At 38.6% G+C, this 21227-nt stretch overlaps 1 long non-coding RNA gene across 1 annotated transcript in view; it reads right to left on the bottom strand.

The window, feature by feature from the left end:
• Positions 1-1074: 1074 nt before the first annotated feature.
• The window catches only part of LOC125150946 (uncharacterized), a 303986-nt gene continuing 283833 nt past the window's right edge, over positions 1075-21227 (bottom strand). The window contains exon 3 of the long non-coding RNA XR_007146551.1: positions 1075-1170. This is a non-coding gene — a long non-coding RNA (uncharacterized LOC125150946). The remainder of the gene's footprint in view (positions 1171-21227) is intronic.

Genomic DNA, 21227 nt, shown 5'->3' on the forward strand with positions numbered 1-21227 from the left:
AATCTGTGGACTATTGTGTTTCAGGGTGTTAGTGCTCACAAATAATCCAGTGCAGAGGAGCCATTAAACCATGAGGTGGACAGGTGACTTGCCTTCTGAGTCATCACACACAGTGCTGCCTTAAAGCAAAGAGCCCATTTTATGGCAAAGAAGGTGAGATACTGGGCATATGGTCACAGGGGCCACTAGTCCTGCTGTATACTATATCATCAGAAGGAGCTAACCTATAATAAAATAATAATGGAGGAGCCAGCTGGAGGGAAATCATCTACAATGTTGGTTCTGTCTTCTTGATACAGCACAGCACAAGACCAAGAACCAATATCCAGCACTTTGGCCCCAAAGGCTAGACTAAATGAACCCAGAAATCAGGGGTGGATATTGCTTCTGTGAACAATTCTCACACTGACCCAATGAGAAATTACTGCTTTCTGTCCCCAAACCTTAAGATCTTCTCAGTTAGTCACCATAGTTCCCAGGGAAGGAAGGTTTCCATCAGAAAACACAGTAGAAATTCCACTGAACCTGGTCATATCAAGGAACCCATGCTGGTAGATCAGCCACAAAAACCAAAATGATGACAACAAAAGAAGTTAATCTTGGGTATTATTGATACAGGATGTCATAAGGAGTAGGCTACAAAACAGGGACTGACAGAAGTGTCTAGAACTCTTTACTGAGGTATCTTTGCTTCCATTCCTGGTGGTGATGATGAAAAAATGATTGTAACAAACATTTCCAAACTATGGAAATGAATCTAAAGGTTCAAACCACCCTTCAGGAATGAAGGTCTGGCTCACCCTCCCCAGGCAAACAACTCAGACCAGCTGAAATGACTCTAAAATGGAGAGCTGAGGGGAGAGATGCTTGAGTATCACTGATGGCCCTGGGACCATTTATTCCTGTGAAAACTTGGAACTTCTTCCACCAATCTTTGGTAAGTACTTGCAGAGATTACAGCAGGCTACCATCTTGAAGCCTTGATTTCAGGTAAGCATGTATGGGTATGAGCAGTATAAACTGGACTGTATCAAATACCTCTATTCTGCCTCCTCCCTTTGGCCTCACCTCTGATTCCAGCCATAGCTCTATGGAACAGTTCCATGTGAATCTCAGCTCACAGTGCAATGGCAGCATCTTTCTGTTACTTGGTAGGCAGGCATGTGCAACCTGGAATGGGAGAGCAGAGAATTACCTCAAATAATGGGGAGCAGGAACTGATATACACCTATTTTTCCCTTTTAAACCTTAAGTGGAAAGTCTGAAAGACATCCTATAACCTTCTCAAAAAACACAGGCAAAATGGAGCCCTTGGTGTCCACTGTGGTCATCACCTTGATTATGTATGCTTGTATTGATTTTTCCTCCTTCTGTTCCACTCTATCTCCTCGCTCCACATTCCTGGGATTATCTCTACTACACAAGTACTTGGCTCAGGCTGTACTTTTGGAGAGAATTCAAGCTAAATGATAAAAATGTATATAGTGAAGGTCCTCAACAGCCATCATCACTATCTTGGTAATTGTTGATTGCCTATATGCCCCAACTAGAATGGAAGCTTTGTGCCCATATTTAATGACTCTCTTTCTAGTGCCTGTTAGTGTGTCTGCACATAGAAAAGGCCTAAAATGTTTGCTGTATGAATTCTCACTGTGGAGATAACACTTTAGAAAGTAAATACTTCAAAAGTTCATGGAACAGATGAAGCCTTAGATAGCCTGGCATGACAAAAATGTCACGAGTCTTGATCTTTCTAGATGTAGCCAAGGAAGTAGCCAGAGCCAGAGAAGGGCTAGATGGATAAGGTCAAGGGGTTGTTGCTCAGACATAAACTGTACAGAACCACTGATGATTACAGTCGCTATTTAAAAAGTCTCTAGAACATGATAAGTGCTGTGTATGGGTTTGTTAAGTAAAATATATTTCATATATATAAACCATGAACTGGTATTTGACCCTTCTGTGAACAATACAATTATTTAAAAAAGACAATCTAAATTTTATTAGGCACCACAACGAAAGGACAATTTTAATTAACTCTTACTTTGCTTCATTCTACAGAGGGAAATAATTATTACAGTCTGAAAGTTTGCAAATAGTCAAAAGTGAGCTACTAATATAATTACTTGATTTTTACAACATTTCAACCCTACTAACATTTAGGAATCCAAGCAGTTCTGGTAAATTTGTACTGGGAAGATAATTGGTTTACACTTGACCTCCTCAAGGGATGTTTCCTCCCCTCCAGGGGCTCAGCATTTCCAAGTTATCATCAGAGGTGCTAATACTGGAGGCCAGAGAGAAGAGGATAAACTCCTTGTTAATCTGATCGCAAGGCAGTCTTCTGTATCTTGTGCGTGTGGCGTTGCATGCACAGAGCTCCAGCTGCAAAAGGGTACTGATCACTGGGCAATGGGCTGGCTGCTTCTGACTGAGCCCTGCTGGAAGGAGCAAGTCATGCTGGGAGAGAGTTTTCATGTCATTAGTGGCCTGGGTTATGACTCAGATGGAGGTGATCAAATAGATCTTTTCAGACTGTGTAATAGCCTCCAACCTATTGGCCTCATGCCTAAAGACTTTTTTTTTTTTTAACAATAAATAGGATTTAACTCGACCATAAAGCTTCACACCAGTACTTCCCCATGGCCATTCAGTGGTTATAAAAAGCTTCTGTAGGAAACCTCCATCAATAAACGTTGTGGAAAATTCTGATTTTACAAATGAAAAGAGGCAATTCCTGTCTCTCCCCATATGTAAGGCTCATCTTCTTTGGGCTCCACTTCAAGGCTCTGCCATTATCCTTTGTATTGAGACAAATTTCTTCCTCTTTGCTCCAAATCTTTTCCTCACTGTTGTCTTGGAATGAATGAACTTTTTTTTTTTCTCATTATGACTTTTTATACCCAGCTCCTGTACACCTTTCCAGCCTGGTGTCTCATCAATCCTGCTCGAGAAAGTTCCTCTCTCCATCCCTCCAGCAAATCTAACCTGCCTGAAGGTTGTCCAAACTTGGCCTGGCATGATCCTTCTCCCTTCTGTGCCTTTGCATATAATGTTCCATCTTCCTAGAATGTTCTTCCTTCTACTCCTTCATCTCCCATACTGAGCTCATTCCTATTTATCACTTGGACTCAGGAAGATGGGTCAGTTAGAAAAAGCTTCCCAATTCATACCTGAGTTCTAACGAGTGAATCTGTGTGTTCATGTGTCTCACCTGCTAATGTATTAAGTCTCTTTCAGAATAGGGTGAATTCTGCTCCAAGCAGAACATGTTCTCTTTATAACTGTTTAATGACAAATATAATTGTGCAAGTCAAAAAGTTTAGAAGTAGATGAGCATTAGCTCTTCTAACACATATTCTAAACACCTAAATGACTATTTTCTTTTCTGTTGGTTCCTAAACAGACACATCACCAAGGCTGATATTCAGCAGGCATGCATGGCCATTGAACTACTCCATACCAGTTGGTAAAGGCAGTTATCCCGACCATGACTCTCATCTACCACCCATTCCCTTGGCTGCCTTAACAACTCACCTTGGAAGCTCCCAAGAACTCTCTTGCAGCTAAAGGTTTAAAGCCTGGCCCAGCAGGAGGCCTCTAGAGCCCAACCTGCTCCTGCAGGTGTCCATTTTAATTGCTTGGTGCCATATTCCCTGTTTAAGCATCACTCCTGCAGATCACCAAATGTGTTCAAGTTCAAAAGGGGCAATTGCAGGGATACTCTGTTGACGGGTATAATAATAATAATGCACAATGAGATAAGCCTGAATGTGACTGAAAATCAAATTTGCAATTAAGGAAATATTCAATATGGCATTGTGTCATGAATCAAAGGGATTCAAGAATCATATTCATGCTACCAAGGGAAGATAGCTAGAATTGGAAAAATGAACATCACAGATTCCACATCTAGGCTGACTTACTTGAAATTATCAAAAAGGATAAATAACTTTCTTCATCAGAAGCTTTTATTCACTGCAGCAGTTCATGTGTGTAGGTGTTAAAGCACATTTTTATTTAGTGTTTAATACTTTGTCAAATGTAGAGGCGCCTGGGTGGCTCAGTCGGTTAGGCATCTGAGTTTGGCTCAGGTCATGATCTCGTGGTTTATGGGTTCGAGCCCCGTGTTGGGCTCTGTGCTGATGGCTCAGAGCCTGGAGCCTGCTTTGGATTCCGTGTCTCCCTCTCTCTCTGCCCCTAACCCACTCTCATTCTGTCTCTGTCTCTCTCAAAAATAAATAAACATTTAAAAATTTTTAAAAATAACTTGTCAAGTGTATATTGAGCTTTTGCAAATTTAGTCACATCTGACATATTCAGGAGATAATAATTACTGAGAATTTACAATTGGGGCAGTCCCATCATGGGACTTCCTGGCATAATTAAGGATAGTGATGAAAAAGAGGTGGAGGCAAGATGAGAGACACAAAGATTGTGAAGATGATATCAGGCCATACAATAATGCTTCCAAATGTTGGAGATACTTAATAGATAATATTGCTTCCACTGTTATATTTGCAAAAAATCAAAAGAAGTAGCAAATATACCCGAGGTGAATAAAATGCAACCATAACACATACATACAGAGAAATAAGTTGATAAACAAATGTTCTAGGAACCACACTTATTTATTTAATATTTTAATTGCAGTTAGTTAACAGTTTCTATTAGTTTCAAGTGTACAGTATAGTAATTTAACATTTCCATAAATCACCTGGTGCTCAGCACAACAAGTGCACTTCTTAATCTTATTACCTATTTTATCCTTCCCCCCACCTACCTCCCCTCTGGTAACATCAGTTTGTTCTCTGTAGTTAAGAGTCTGTTTCTTGGCTTGCCTCTCTCTTTCATTCCTCTGCTCGTTTGTTTTGTTTCTTAAATTCCACATATGAGTGAAATCATGTGGTATTTGTCTTTCTCTGACTTATTTCACTTAGCAAAATACTTTCTAGTTCCATCCACATTGTTGCAAATAGCAAGATTTCATTCTTTTTTTATAGCTAATATTCTATTCTAGTGTGTGTGTGTATATATAATACACACATATATATATATATAACATATATATATATATATATATATATATATATATATATATATAACATCTTCTTTTATCCATTCAGCAGTCAATGGACACTTGGGGTGTTTCCATAATTTGGCTACTGTAGATAATGCTGCTATAAACATTGGGGTGCACGTATCCCTTTGAATTAGTATTTTTGTATTCTTTGGGTAAATACCTAGTAGAGCAATTGCTGGATTGTAGGGTAGTTCCATTTTTAACTTTTTTAACTTTTGAGGACCCTCCATTCTGTTTTCCAGAGTGCCCTCCCAGTTTGCATTCCCACCAATAGTGCAAGAGGGTTCCCCTTTCTCCACTTCCTTGCCAACACCTACTGTTTCTTGTGTTCTTGATTTTAGCCATTCTGACAGGTGTGTAGTGATATTTCATTGTAGTTTTGATTTGTATTTCCCTCATGATCAGTGATGTCGAGCATCTTTTCATGTGTCTGTTGGCCATCTGGATGTCTCCTTTGGAAACATGTCTATTCACGTCTTCTGCCTATTTTTCAGGTGAATTATTCATTTTTTCTTGAGTGTTGAGTTTTATAACTTCTTCATACATTTTGGTACAAACTCTTTATCATATATGTCATTTGCAAATACCTTCTCCCATTCTGTAGGTTGCCTTTAAGTTTTGTTGATTGTTTCCTTCTCTGTGCAGTTTTTATTTTGATAAAGCCCCAATAGTTTATTTTTGCTTTTGTTTCCCTTGCCTCAGGAGACATATCTAGAAAGAAACTGCTGTAGCCAATGTCAAAGAAGTTACTGACATGAAACCATACAAACCCAGAGGATCCACAATTATTTAAATGGAATGTATACCGGTACTGGTAGGAGAGCAATTCAGGTAAAATGTGAAAGGAATTCTTATCTCAGAACACCATTTTCTTAGAGTGGGACCTCAGGAAAAGAAAGTGGATGAACCAGTGAAGAGAAGGTGTGACTTTCAGAGCCTCAAAGGATATATCGATTCTGTAAAGATTTTTTGTCCCAAGCATTCTGTCTCACAGTGATGGATACAAATATGCATGCAACATGATCCTGTCCTTAAAGAATCCACAATTCAGTAACACAAAACTACACAGATCCTGATAATCTGATTCAAGCCATATTGAGCGAGGCCACAGAGAACTGTGAAGACACACAGAAATGGGTCATTGATTTGGGACTGAGAAATGCTAGGCAAAAGGGCTATTCTGAGTTTAGATAGGGACGGATGAGAGGTACCCTGCTAAGCATAATAGTCAACATGTGATTCAGAGATGTGAAATAATTTACTTAGGGTGACGGTGAATTAACCAGTCACATATAATACCTACACAAACCAGGGAGGGCTTAAAGAAAGCTTCTCTGTCTGTCTCTGTCTCTGTATCTCTCTCTTTTGCACAACATGAGAAACAAATCAAGATGAATTTCAGAGTATTTGTACACAATTTGAGAACAAAGTGCTATCCAGAGACCAAGGAGCCTCTATGGCAGCAACATGAGGCTGGTATCCTTCTTCAGAACAGCCTCGTTTGTGCGGCACTGGGGAGACTGGGATCCATTGCAGTGTTGCTGGACAGGTAAAGAGTAGGATAAGGAGAGAAAGGGTAGAAATGAAGCCCCTTCATCCAGGAAAATCAGGATGAGGGAAGGAAACCGGAGGACTTGAGAAGCAGCTGGGCTGTGGCACCAGGGAGTGTAGACTATACACTGTCTAACAGGGGAGCCACTAACCGCATGTGGCTATTTAAATGTAAATGTAAATCAATTAAAGTTCAATGAAATTAAAAAGTCTTTTCCTCAGTCCACTAACCACATTCTAAGTGCTCAACGGCCACGGCCACAGTGACTAGAGGCTACTGTTCTGATCCGTGCAGACACAGAATATTTCCATCATCACAAAACATTCTATGGATCAATACTGGATTAAAATTATGAGTAAAAGAGAAGACAGTGTTAATGAAAAGATCAGCAGTGGTAAAAGTGAACACAGGAATCGTGAAAAAAAAGTACCAAGACCGTTACACCTTAAGGAGGGACAGGACACTGACTGAGGCCCATTTTCTCTTCTTGTATAGTTATATTGTCAAAGGAGAGATGACATAGACTAATTGTACAATCAGTAGCACATGACGTTCCTGGCTACATCAATCCAGGGCCATCACAGAGAACAGACAAATGACACAAGCAGTTAGAAATGCAGATGTTCTCACGTCCTCCCTCCTCTGAACATACTATGATCTGTTTCGTAGCTGTGTGGTCTCAGCTAGATCACTTAAACTCTCAGAGTCCACTTTTTCACTCATAAACGTGTGTTAATAACCTCACTTCAAGCAATGGTTTAACAATCAAATGAGATAACCCCAGTGGAAGTTCATTATAACCTGCACGGTTCTTTACAAAAGTTATTATAACTACTCATTCTTACATACTTTAGTTATCCTTTTTCATCTCTCTTACCCTTGTCTCTCATAGATTTTAAAGAAATGTGAGGGCTAAAATACATTAAAAGTGACACAGCCCTACACAAAATTATAATTTTTACTTTTTCCAATGTATTAGTTTTCTTGTTTTTTGGGGTTTTTTTTTTTTACTGTTTTCTAACCATTTCCCTCTCGCTAGATTATAAAAACTCTAATAAAACAGTTTCAGATAAAACCAAGTCAATAATTTGTAGATTATTCATTAAAATGATTTAGTGGTCCACTGAGTGAAACATTTCAGGGGTTATTATGCATTGGCTTCCTCAGGAAGCAACCCTCAGATGGAGATGTGAGTGCAGGATATTAGGAAGTTTTTGTGGGATGCACACCTGTAGAAGGAAGTATAATTCAACAGAGGATGAAGCTGAGCAGCACACAGTCCCACATGATTTATCAGCAAACCATGGAGAGCTGGAATAATTCTTCAGATTTGGGGTTATGGGGGCCTTTATGCCCCTGTGTTGATCAGTGTTTCATTGTAAGCTCTCCCTTGATGAGGCATAACCCCAGGTGAAGCAGGGATTTGCAACCAAGGCATTGCCCAAAGAGGGCTGTCAGCTGATGGCCAACTTCAGGCAGCACTCCCAACTAATAAGGGGACTAGTCCTTTATTCCTGATGGGGTAGATCTGGGTAGCACATTGTGGCATTCTTCCCAAAGGAGGAGCACAGTGCGAGGGGAATACATAAAGAAGAAAGAGAAATTGCAGTCCGAGACTTTGGAGGAAAATCAGAAGTAATAATTGTTGGGATACCCAGGAATGTGAAGGCTCTAAGAGTGAGTGGCCAAAGGCAAGAGATCAAACCGTGGTAGTGAAACAGAGATTGGAAAGAGCCATTTAGATCTGACATTACTTGTTGACCTTAGCAAAAGCGGATGCAATAGAAAGGAGAGAACTGAAACTAGGTGGTATCAGAGAGAGGAGGAGACTCAAGATGCCTCATTTTTCAATAAGTTGTGAGAAGGAGAGCAATGGGATGGTAATTAGAGGTATGCACACCTTTACAGGAGGCTTTATTTTATTGTTTTGTAGGACAGCATACTTCATTGGCTAAAGGAAAGAGCCATTTACAAGGGATAAGATGAAGGTAAGGTGTGGAGGCTGGGGGTGGAGTGGAGACTGGGGGCGGGGAGTTGATAGAACAAGGGGCACATTCTAGGGAGACACAGAATCTAAATCATAGATCAACCTCACTCTCTAACAAAGGATCCAGGAAGACAAGAATGAGTGTGGTGACAGAGATCTGTAGGGGCTGTAGCAGAGAAGGAAATTAGGGGTCATCCCTGCATGATTCTGGCATTTTCAGAGAATAAGGAGGTGGGGTAATCAACTCCAACAGATCATGAAATGGTGGCGTTGACTGATTAATTGGTTGAATACTAGCAGGATACACTTTTTTTTTTAAACAAAGCTTCATTCAACCAACTGGATGTTTTTATTCTTATTATGGTTTATCCTGAAAGGCCAACTAGTTCACCAAGAGAAGTAAGGTAGATAGCTTAGAGAACTGGAGAAGAGAGGACAGCAGGCCAAATGGGTTTCTCTAGGATAGGCAAACAGAAAACTGCCTCTGAATTTTCTTTTAGCCCTGGGAGCACCATTACTTGTCAAAATGGAGGAAATGCATGGGACAACTCTGCTCATGTCCACTATCTCACACATATTTATTTGCATAGGGCCTCCCAATGTGATAAACAATGTCTTTCCAGAAAAGAACTAAAAGCAGACCCCAGATGTATTTTAGGAATCTCCTAAATCATTTTACGTGCCTGTAGTTAATCAGGTCTTTCCAATTCCCCACTGACTCACCTCTAACTCATTCTCAAAATGTAAAGAAATTGTTTCGTGCCTTCATTTAAGGAGAGAAGAAAGGATGGAGGGAGGAAAAAAGGAAGACAAGCCACAGGTCAGGATTACAGAACACTACAGATTAGCACTAACATCCCCTTGTTCCACTTTCATACATTCCTCTAGTTGCCAGCCCTCATCTACCCATGCCTGCCCCTTCAGCCACCAACACACACAGTCTTAAAATTGTACCTTGAAGGAGATGTATTTTTACAACTCTTGGCAACAGATCATTTGTACGCCTTCCATTTTCAGTCATTTAAAATCCTTAGATTCCCCCCATTTTCTAAAGGTATTAAAGTAATAGATTGAACAGTAAAATGAATAAAAATGTCAAAACATTTTTTAAAGTTAAAATTTCAGACCTTTCCATATTGTATTAATAGACGACTTGAAGCATCACTTTGAAATTTGCCCAGAATTTTAAATAACAATGAATGATTTTTTTAAAAAGTGTGACAAATGGAAAAGATAAAATAATTCTTAATTGTTATTCACAATTATTCTTTCTTTCTATCACCCAAAGACAAGCTACTTAAAATATAACTGTAGACTTTGAAACATTGATATTTAATTCAAGAATTTACCTCATACCTATAATGCTGAACATTTTTTTTTTACAATAAATCAATGTTGGTTATTCTATTTTTAACCAAGTGCATATACTTTAGATTTCCTGATGACAGACATTTGTTCCCACATAGATAAATCTGCCTGTTCTCTTATCTACCCATAGTGTAACTGACAGCAGAAAGCGGGCAAGGAAAAGTGAAAAACACTCATGTGATTCTGTTCCTGGGGTGCCTGAGTGGCTCTGTCAGTTACAAGTCTGACTCTTGATTTCAGCTCAGGTCATGATCTCATGGAGCTCTGGGTCAGGCTCTGTGCTCACAGCATAGAGCCTGCTTGGGATTCTCTCTCCCTCTCTCTCTGCTCCACTTGTGCTGTTTCTCTCTCTTTCTCTCTCTCTCTCTTCCCCCCACGCACCCCCCTCAAAATAAACAGGAAAAAAAAAAGATTCTGTTCCTGGAAGGAAGCATTAGGATAAGCCTAATGCTTGGTATTTTCTTTCAGACTCAAGCAACCTCTTGGGAGAACATTTATTCCGGTTGGAAACAAAAATGAAATCTACCCTTGCTACTTGATTCTATTATTTACTGTATAATTCAAAACCATGTGCCACCATGAATTACTTCTATTTTCATTTTTTAACTTCTACAGCAATCCATGTAGTGAATGCTTTGGGACCGGTCTAAGATATTTGATGGTCATGCTACACAACCACCAAATGGCAGGTACATTAACTGAAGCAGCAGAGATAGAGAGGAAGAATAAGCAGGGATTATTTCCAATATCAGGGGAAGTCAATTAAATGAACACAATGACATCTGTAGTTTTGAATCCTTGGGGTAGGAGAAACATCTTAAGAACTATAGTTTTTTGTGGTTTTTTTTTTTCTTGAGAGAGAGAGAGAGAGAGAGAGAGAGAGAGAGAGAGAGAGAGAGAGAAAGCGAGTGAGCACATATAAGTACAGAAGCTGAGGAGGAGCAGAGAGAGAGGGAGAGGGAGAATCCCAAGCAGGCTCCATGTTGTCAGTGCAGGGCCCAACACGGGGCTCGATCTTATGAACTGTGAGATCATGACCTGAGCTAAAATCAAGAGTCGGATGCTTCCTTGAAGTAGCCACCTAGGAGCCCCTTAAGCACTATAGTTTTACTCTTCATGAATTTGAATTTCTTTGCAGAAATTCTGAACAAGGCCATGTTATAGACTGAATGTATGTGTCTCCTAGAAATGCATATTATATCATCCCTAAGGAGATGATATTAGAAGATTAGTGGGTCTATGGGGCGCCTGGGTGGCGCAGTCGGTTAAGCGTCCGACTTCAGCCAGGTCACGATCTCGCGGTCCTTGAGTTCGAGCCCCGTGTGGGTCTCTGGGCTGATGGCTCAGAGCCTGGAGCCTGTTTCCGATTCTGTGTCTCCCTCTCTCTCCGCCCCTTCCCCGTTCATGCTCTGTCTCTCTCTGTCCCAAAAATAAATAAACGTTGAAAAAAAAATTTAAAAAAAAGATTAGTGGGTCTATATGAAGTCTTAGGATGGGGTCTTCATGATGGTATTAGTGTCTTTATAAGAAGAGAGCACATGTGGTCCCCCACCCCACCTGGCACCATGTGAGGATATATCAAGAAAGTAGCCATCTGCAAGCCAGAACTTGGCCATGCTGGCACCCTGATCTTGGGACTTCCAGCCTCCAGAACTATAAGATCGAACAGTATTTTAAGCCACCTAGTCGATGGTACTTAGTTATAGCAGCCTGAGCTAAGACAGGCCACCCCTCACCAAGAATAACACTTAATTAGTTTAGTATATAATAAAAGTCTTTATGGTATACATATAGTGACACCTTTAATGATATCAGATCTCATATTTTTTCCTCTCTCTGGTTTTCTTGCCTCCAGATTCTCATTGGTGCTGTTTCTTTACCTATAAACAAGTTTCATTCACTTCCACATGACCTAATCCTATTCACCATTAAAGTCTAACTAAAGTGTTTTATCCCCTAAAGAATCCTTCCTATATCCCGTTCCTTCCCCAAATTTGTCTACCCCTTCTCTCACTTTATACTTATTCATTCATAATGTGTTTCTTAAGTGGCAACAAGAACGTGGCAGATAATTTCTAAGATGGCTCCCATGATCGCCACTTCCTAGTATTCATGCCCTTGTGTAATCCCCTCCCCTTGATTGAGGGCTGTACACTGTGGCTTGCTTCCAACAAATAAGGCAAAAGTGAGGGTGTCACTTCTGGGATTAGATTAAAAAAAGAATCTGGCTTTCATTTTGCTCACTTTCCTTGGCTCTGGCTTCTGAGGGGAGCCAGCTGCCATGTTGTGAGCTGCTCATGGAGACACCCACGAGCCAAGGAACACAGCCCAATAACCTGTGAGGAACTGAATCCTGCCAATAAAAACGTAAGCTGCATTAGATCCCTGACTCACAAAAATTGTGAGATAATAAATATTTGTCCTTTCAGGCTATTAGATTTTGGAGTAATTTGTTATGCAGCAATAGGCAACTAAAGCATAGAGCTAAGCACACTAATATGAAATTGTCACATCTTTTTTAGTATTGTCATTTTTTATGCACATGCCTTTTGCTTGCTACTGGATTATAAGCATCTTGAAAACAGGATTCTTCTCTGATGAAATAAAAAGTATATGCATGAGAGTTCACAATATTCACAAAATGCCCTCTTTCATTCAGACCACCAAAGTAAACCCAGAAGTTGCCAACACAATTTTCTCCCTTCTCATCACTTCTTCCGCCCACCATTTTTCCACCTCTGCCACCCAAAAAGTGTCTACTTTACCAGAGTCAAAGATTCTGTAATGCTATATCATCAAAGGGCATAGAGGGAGAGGCCTGTGAGGCTACAGGAGGAACTGAAAGACTTAAACAAAACTGTTACAGCGCCGGGAGAAAGGAAAGAAAGGTGAGAATGTAGTCCATGAGCTAGGAACAGAAAGAGACAGCTTTACTGGTGTTTGAGGAGGAAGGCGTGTTTAAAAGGAATGAAAAGAATAAAATAAAAGAACGACAATGACGACAGTGGCCTATTTAGACTGTTATCCTACAACCCAGCAATGGACCTTGTTCAATAACCCTGCTCAGTCATCCACCCAATCCACAGATATTTATTCAATGTGCGCTGCCTTCATGGAGTGGATATTCTGGTGGGGGAGATTGAAAATAAATGACTGTAACATTAATCAGTGATTCAGTCATACAGACACATCCATATCGAGGTGATTCTTTTTTATCTCTTGTTGCAACCAACACACCCCTTTTACATAATAAAGGATAATGTTTATTGGATGAATAAATGAGAACCGACATTTGTAGGTTTTAGTAATACCCTTTATTTTTTATTATATAAGGAGCCTCATGGTATATGCATTAGCTTGCTAAGGCTACCATAACAAAGTACTACAAACTGGGTAGGTCAATCAATGAAAATTTATTTTCATGATTCTGGAGGCTAGAAGTCTGAGATCAAGCTGTTGGCAGAATTTTTTTTTTTTTTCCTGAGGTGTCTCTCCTTGGCTTGTAGATAGCCATCTTCCTGTGTCTTCACATGGCCTTCCCCCTCTGTATGCATCTGTGTGCTAATTTCCTCTTCTTATAAGGACATCAGTTATATTACATTAGGGCCCACCCTAATGACCTGATTTTAAATTAATTATTTTTTCTTAATTCCAGTATAGTTAACATATAGTGTTATGTTAGTTTCAGGCATACGATATAGTGACTCATCACTTCCATACAACACCCAGTGCTCATCAGGACAAATGTACTCCTTACTCCCCATCACCTGTTTCACCCCTCCCCTCCCCCCACCTCTCCTCTGGTAACCCTCAGTTCGTTCTCTAGAGTTAAGAACCTTTTCCTTGGTTTATAAATTAATTATCTCTTTAAAGATCCTATCTCCAAATACTTTCAGATTCTGAGATAATAATTCATATATTAGGAGTTCAATACATGAATCTGGGGGGACACAACTCTGCCCATAGCACTATATCAAATGTAGTCATTTATCTCTGACAACTCAGAATAATGGTTCAACTTAGACCCTGGGCTCAGATAGCCTATTTCAGGACTGACTCCTCTAGTTCCTAGCTGTGTGATCTTAGGCAAGACAGCTAAGCTCTTTGTGCTTTAGTTTCCTCATATGTAAAATGGGATAACAATAAAGTTTTATGAAAAGTAAATGAATTCATCACTAAAAGTTGTCAGGAAAGTCATTGACACAGTTAGAATTCAAAAAGAGTTAGCTTTTCGTTATTTTATTTTACCAATGGAAAATTGAGAAATCAAAAGTGAAATGACCTGCCCAAACGTACAAGAAATTAGTGAAATAACAAAGAAAAGAAAATCAGGTGTCCTCACCCTAAGGGAACTGCTCTTTGTTCACCACAGCACATGAGTCATGGTTTTCTGCCAAGAAACGCAGAGTTACTTCTTCTGTATACCTCCTAATGAGAGGCTGGTTTATAAGAACTTTGAGGGTTCCATTTTGTTTTTTTTATCTCATCAAAATCAGCTTAAGGGATCTGGCTATCAGTATGTATTCCCTTCAGTAAACTACTAAATCTATCAGAATCTAGCCCTGCCTTTTCTTCCTTCTTTTGTACATTTATCAAGCACCAGATGTGTGAAACAACACAGGCTTGGTGCTATAAACCCATGCAAGACACTGTTTTTGCCTTTAAGGGGTTTAGAGGATAATGCAGTGGCCATAGGAGTCACTACACTTACATAGCACTGTGTGATGAGAATGATCAGCAAGCCACAAGAGGCCGGAAGAAATGATGCAAAGATGATACCAACAGGGCCACATTATGACATCCACGTGACTTGAACACTTTTGCCTTCATTGGTCCCTTCTTCCATGTATAGATAAAATGATAACATATGACTGTGTGTGTAGAAACATGACTATTAATAATTTGACTGAGGGGGCGCCTGGGTGGCGCAGTCGGTTAAGCGTCGGACTTCAGCCAGGTCACGATCTCGCGGTCCCTGAGTTCGAGCCCCGCGTCAGGCTCTGGGCTGATGGCTCAGAGCCTGGAGCCTGTTTCCGATTCTGTGTCTCCCTCTCTCTCTGCTCCTCCCCTGTTCATGCTCTGTCTCTCTCTGTCCCAAAAATAAATAAACGTTAAAAAAAAAAGTTTAAATAATTTGACTGAGAAGTTCACAGTTTTATTATGACTTTAAAAGAAATTCTAACATTTTCATGGGTCTCTAAAAGGATTGTGGGTCCTTAGCACTGTGCCTACTGCTGATAAGTTGGTCCTGACTACCTAAAGGAAGGACTCTGGATCTCAATCTTGAATGATGAAGTTATCTAGAGCAGTGCTTCTCAAACGTTACAGAACATGAACGTCATCTAGAGTCTTGTTAAACCTCAGATTCAGATTCAGTGTATCTGGGTGGAGTCCAAGATTCTGAATACCTGAAAGTTTCTAGGTAATGCTACTGCTGTAGCTTTAAATAGTAAGAATCTAGAGCTATGCTGTCCAATATAGTAGCTACTACCCATGTGCGGCTATTGATACGTTAATTTAAATTATCCAAAATAAAATACAATTTAAAATTCTACTCTAACCACATTTCAAGTGCTCAATAGGCAATGTGAAGCTATTGGCTACCTTATTATGTAGTGCAGATATAGAACATGTCTGTAGTTGCAGCAAGTTCTATTGGACAAAACTGATCTAGAGGTAAAAAGTGAGGAAGAAATAGAATTTTGGAATTGAAGTACAGGGAGAGGCCAGGAGGGATGGGCCACATGATTGAAGGCTTTCAACCAAAGTAAAGGAATGTGTTTTGTGAAATAAAAACATTACAGGCTTAAATAGAATAGAGTCATTTCAGTTCAATCTATTTCTCTACTTCTATTTGAACTACTGTCACAGATGTTTGTTGTTACTGATAATACATATGAAATCTTAGAATGAGGCTGCTCATATACGTACTCTCAGATGCTCTCAGATGGAGGTTTAATCAAACTCAACCACTGGATTTCAAGCTTCTGTTTATAGTAACATGAATTCAGAGCAGAGACAGATAAAACCAAAGTGACCTGTGTATATGCATGCATGTTTATGTGTGTTCAAGAGTGATGGCTCCTTCTTTTGATTTCAGTTTTAAGAAAATCAAATGTTCTTTCTGAGGGAAGTGAAATGAATGGTCCCTGTCAGCAGCCCTTGTGACTTTTCTCATTCGTTTCCCACATTTGTCCCACAGATGTGCTGTGCTGATGAAGGATTTTTTCACTTGGTGACTCATTAATTGCAACTCCTGTTCATTTTCAAACTTATAAAAGGAATTGGAACCTAAGAGAAAAGAGTCTTTGATGTAGCCAACATGACGGAACATATCCAGAGCATTCATCCCTCTGACTGTTCATGCTCTAGACCTAGCCATGCAGAAATTTCAGTCTACAACTCCTGGGAAGCACATCGAACAAAAACACTAACCCTTCAGGGTTGCTAGGACCTCAGAGTAGGTTGGACAACTCCCTGTGCTGCTAATTGTCTTTGTGTTAAACATCCCACAATGATGTGGTGTTAATTTTATTTTTCTCATATGGCTCATTAAATTCAGCACAGATAATGAAACCCAAAGGCTTTGTGTTTTCCATAGTGTCAAGTGAATCTCATCACTTTACAGTCCACCAACTTTAAATATTTCAACTCAGGGCTGGTCCTGCTGGGGAAAAAAAATTTAAAAACTCCAAAGGAATATGATAGCACGCTTTGGCTGCAGGACACGTGTGAACACAAAGAACACACTCTCTTCTTCCAGCTTAAAGTGCATCTGGCTGGGAACTTCTGCCACAGCCTTTCCAATTTATCACTAAAATACCTATGAAGCAACAGAACAAGATGAAAATTCACACCTTCCAAAAATAAAGACTGATAGAAAGCCTATTACTTACGTCTAGAATTTCCAGTTGCTACTCAGCTCTAGGTGCTGGATTAAGAAAAATACACTGGTAGCTTTCCATGCAATGTTTTATGAAACAGAAAATAAATAGGGTAGCAAGTTATTTCACCTCTCCTCACTGTCTGCTGCATGCCAAACAGCAAAACCAGGTAGATATTCCTTCACTTTTAGAGGCAGAGAGAATTCTGCCACCCACCATTAATCTTTATACATCCATTCCAGGACAGAAATTATACAAAATAATACAGAATATGAATGAATGGTTGGTGGAACACTGTGAGCTAAGAAATTACATCAGCAGTTATTTTGTCTTCAAGTATTAGGTATTGAAAATGCAGAAATATGTATATTTCTTTGCATTTTCCCAGTTTGGAGGGTTACAGAGCCAAATACAAGGATAAGAGAAAAATCTTCTGGGTGGTATTTAACAAGATGAACACCTACTAGACACGAACAATTGGGATGCAAGTTCACATAGGTACCACTGTTTAAGCCAATATTAAAAAGAAGATGTGCCTGGGGTCAAACTGGAAACTATGCCTCATACACAGGAACAGAAGTAATTAATAGAACCTGTCTCTGAGAAAGCCCAGACATTGGATATTAGAAAAATACTTTAAAGCAGCTGTAATAAGTAACATGAAGGGAACAAAGTAAACCACGAAATATGGCTCACCAAGTAAAGAATATCAATAAAAGGATAGAAACTTAAAAAATAACAAAATATAAATACTGTAGTTGAGATCTACAACTGAATTGAAAAATTCACTAAAGTTGGTCAATGGTAGAGAAGACAAAAGAATCAATGAACTTGAACAAAGATCTACTGACACTATCCAGTAAGACCAAAAAATGAAGAAAAATGAAGAAAAATGAAGAAAGAGAGCAATGGATGGAAAGAGAGAAGGAGAGAGGGGGGATAAAGAGAAAGAAATGTCTATTTGAAACATGATGGCCAAAACTTCTCAAATTTCATGAAAAACTTTAATATACACATCTAAGAAGATCCACAAACTCCAAGCAGGATAAACTGAAAGAGATCCACACCAAGACACATCCTTATTAAACTGCTGAAAGCTAAAGCTAAAGACAGACCCTGAAAGAGAAAAACATCTTGTTATATACACGGGTTCATCAACAAGATTAACAGCTGATTTTTCATCAAAAATCACCAAGAATATGGGTGCCTGGGTTGCTCAGTTGGTCAAGTGTTCAACTCTTGATTTCAGCTCAGGTCATAATCTCATGGTTCATGGGATTGAGCACAGTGTCAGGCTCTTGCTGACTCTGCCGAGCCTGCTCAGGATTCTCTCTCTCCCTTTCTCTCTGCCCCTCTCCCACTCATGCCGCACTAACACTCTCTCTCTCTCTCTCTCAAAAATAAACTTAAAAAAAATCATTAAAGACGAAAGCCAGTGGATCGCATCTTTAAAGTGCTAACAGAAAAAAAAAATGTCAACTAAAAATTTATGCCCAGTAAAAATGTCTTTAAAAAACAAACAAGAGGGGTGCCTGGGTGGCTCAGTTTGTTAAGCATCCGACTTTGGCTCTGGTCATGATCTTGCGGTTCATGAGTTTGAGCCCTGTGTCAGGCTCTGTACTGACAGTTCAGAGCCTGGAGCCTGCTTTGGATTCTGTGTCTCCCTCTCTCTCCAACCCCCCTCCCTTGCTCTCTCTCTCTCTCTCTCCCTCTGAAATAAGTACCATTAAAAAAAATTAAAAAAACAAACAAGAAGTTAGTACATTTTCATATAAGCAAAAATTGAGAATTTGTTGCTAGTAGACCTGCCCTACAAGAAAGGCTTCCTTTATACTTCCTTTAGAAGTCCTTCAGGCAGAAATAAAAGAACAACAGGTAGTAACTCAAATCTTCAAAAAGATATAAAGAATACCAGTAAAGGTAATTACAGAGGTAAATATCAAGTCAGTATTTATGTATTTTTCTTTATGACTCCTTTTTAAAGGATGATTTTGAAAAACAGCATAACACAATATTAAATCTTTACTAATGAGTACATTAATGGAATTTGTGACAATAATAACACAAAAGGAAGGCAAGGGCTATAATGGAGCAACATTTCTGTATATTATTTTAATAAATTTGTTATTAATCTTAATTAGTTATAAATTAATATGTTAATTGTAGTCCCCAGGGCAACCCTAAAAATAACTTAAAAATATATAGTAAAAGAAATTAAAGTGAATTAACATGATGTACAGGACAATAACTATTTAACCAAAAAAGAAATAATAGAAGTACTGAGGAACAAAAAAGATACATAGAAATACATAGAAAACAAACAGTAAAATGGCACAAGTTCTTCCCTATCAGTAATCACATTAACAATAAATGAGTTTAAATTTGCAATTGATAGGTAGAGTGCCAAAATAAATTTAAAACAATAAAGCACATGATCTAACAATAACCTATCTATAAGAGACTCATTTTTAATCCAGAGACAAATGATTTGAAAGAAAAAGGATTGAAAAAACATTCCAAGGAAATAATATCAAAAAGACAGCTGACATGGCTGTACTACTGTCAGACAAAATAAACTATAATAAACGTAGACTTGAGAGACAAAGAAGATTATTATATAAAAGGATTAATTCATCAAAAATACATAAAAATTAAAAACAAATGAATATCACAACAGGGTCACAATATAAATGAAGCAAAAAATGACAAAATTGAAGGGCGATAAAGCCAGTTCAACAATTACACAGACATCAATAGCTCACTTTGAGTAATGAACAGAATAGTTGAAGATCAGTAAAGAATTACAAAACATGAACAACGCTACACCACCTAGACCTAACCTACCTAAAATTCTCCTTTCAACAACAGCAAAACAGACATTTTTCTCAAGGGTACAAGGAACATTCTCCAGAAGTTGGGCTACAAAATACATCTCATAAATTTAAAAATACTTAGAATCATATAAAGTATGTTTTTGAAACATAACAGAATGAAATTAGAAATCAATTAATAAAAGGAAATTTGGAAAAATCACAAAAACACATATATTAAACAACACTCTTAAATATTCAATAGGACAAAGAAGAAATCACAAGGACAATTAGAAGATATTTTGAGAGGAATGAAATGACAACAAAACATACCAAATTTTATGGTATCAGCTAAAGAAGTGCCCAGAGGAAAACTAACCTCAAATGTTTACATTAAAAAAGGAGAAAAACCTCAAGTCAATAACCTAATCTCCCATATTAAAAAAAGATAGAAAAAGAATAAATTTAAGCCGTAGCAAGAAGGAAGGAAATAGTAAAGAGTAAAGCAGAGACAAATAAATCAGAGAATAAATAAAAAAATAAAAAGGTCAATAAAGCCAAGAGTTGGTTCTTTGACAAAGGCAACAAAACTGAAAAACCTTTAACTACACTGACCAAAAAACAAATTAGAGACTAAACTCACTAATATCAGAAATTAAAGTGGGGACAATACTATCATCTTTATGGAGATGAAACAATTATAAGGGAATAATAAGAATAACTGTATGACCAAAAAACTTGATAACCTAAATGAAACAAACAAATATTTCAAAACTCACAAACTACAAAACTGAGGACAAAACAGAAAATCCAAATAGATTCACAGGTCAGGGCACCTGGGGGGTTCAGTGCATTAAGCATCCGACTCTTGATTTCAGGTCATGATCTCATGAGTTCAAGGCCCACATGGGGATCTGTGCTCACAGCTTGGAGCCTGCTTCAGATCTTCTGTCTCCCTCTCTCTTTGGATCCTCTGTCTCCCTCTCTCTGGCCCTGCCCTACTCATGCTTGTGTTCTTTCTCTCAAAGATAAATAAATGTTAAAAAAAATAGATCCACAAATTAAAAAATTAATCTATGATCAAAAAACCCTGACCAGACATTTAGCCTATCTTTCCCAAAGTCTTTCAAACATATACACACACACACACACACACACACATACACACACACGCACACGCACACACACATGTGCGGATGCAAGGGCGGAAGGAATACTTCCTAACTGTTCTATGATGCTTTTATTATCAAAGCAAAGAACAGACCACTACTTCTCATAAATATACACACAGAAATCATTATAGAAAATACTAGTGAAACAAATACCTCAGTTTATTAAAAGGATTAAACACCAACACCAAGTGAGATTTATCCCAGAAATGAAGGGTAGTTCAATATGCAAAATTCATTCAATATGATATACCGTATTAATAGAATGAAGGAGGAAAAACCCACAAGATCACCTAATATATACAGGAAAATTATTTGACAAAATACAACATTCTTTAGTATTAAAAACAATCAACACACTAGGAGTAGAAGGG

This window comes from Prionailurus viverrinus, chromosome D4, assembly GCF_022837055.1.
Source record: "Prionailurus viverrinus isolate Anna chromosome D4, UM_Priviv_1.0, whole genome shotgun sequence".
NCBI lineage: Eukaryota > Metazoa > Chordata > Mammalia > Carnivora > Felidae > Prionailurus > Prionailurus viverrinus.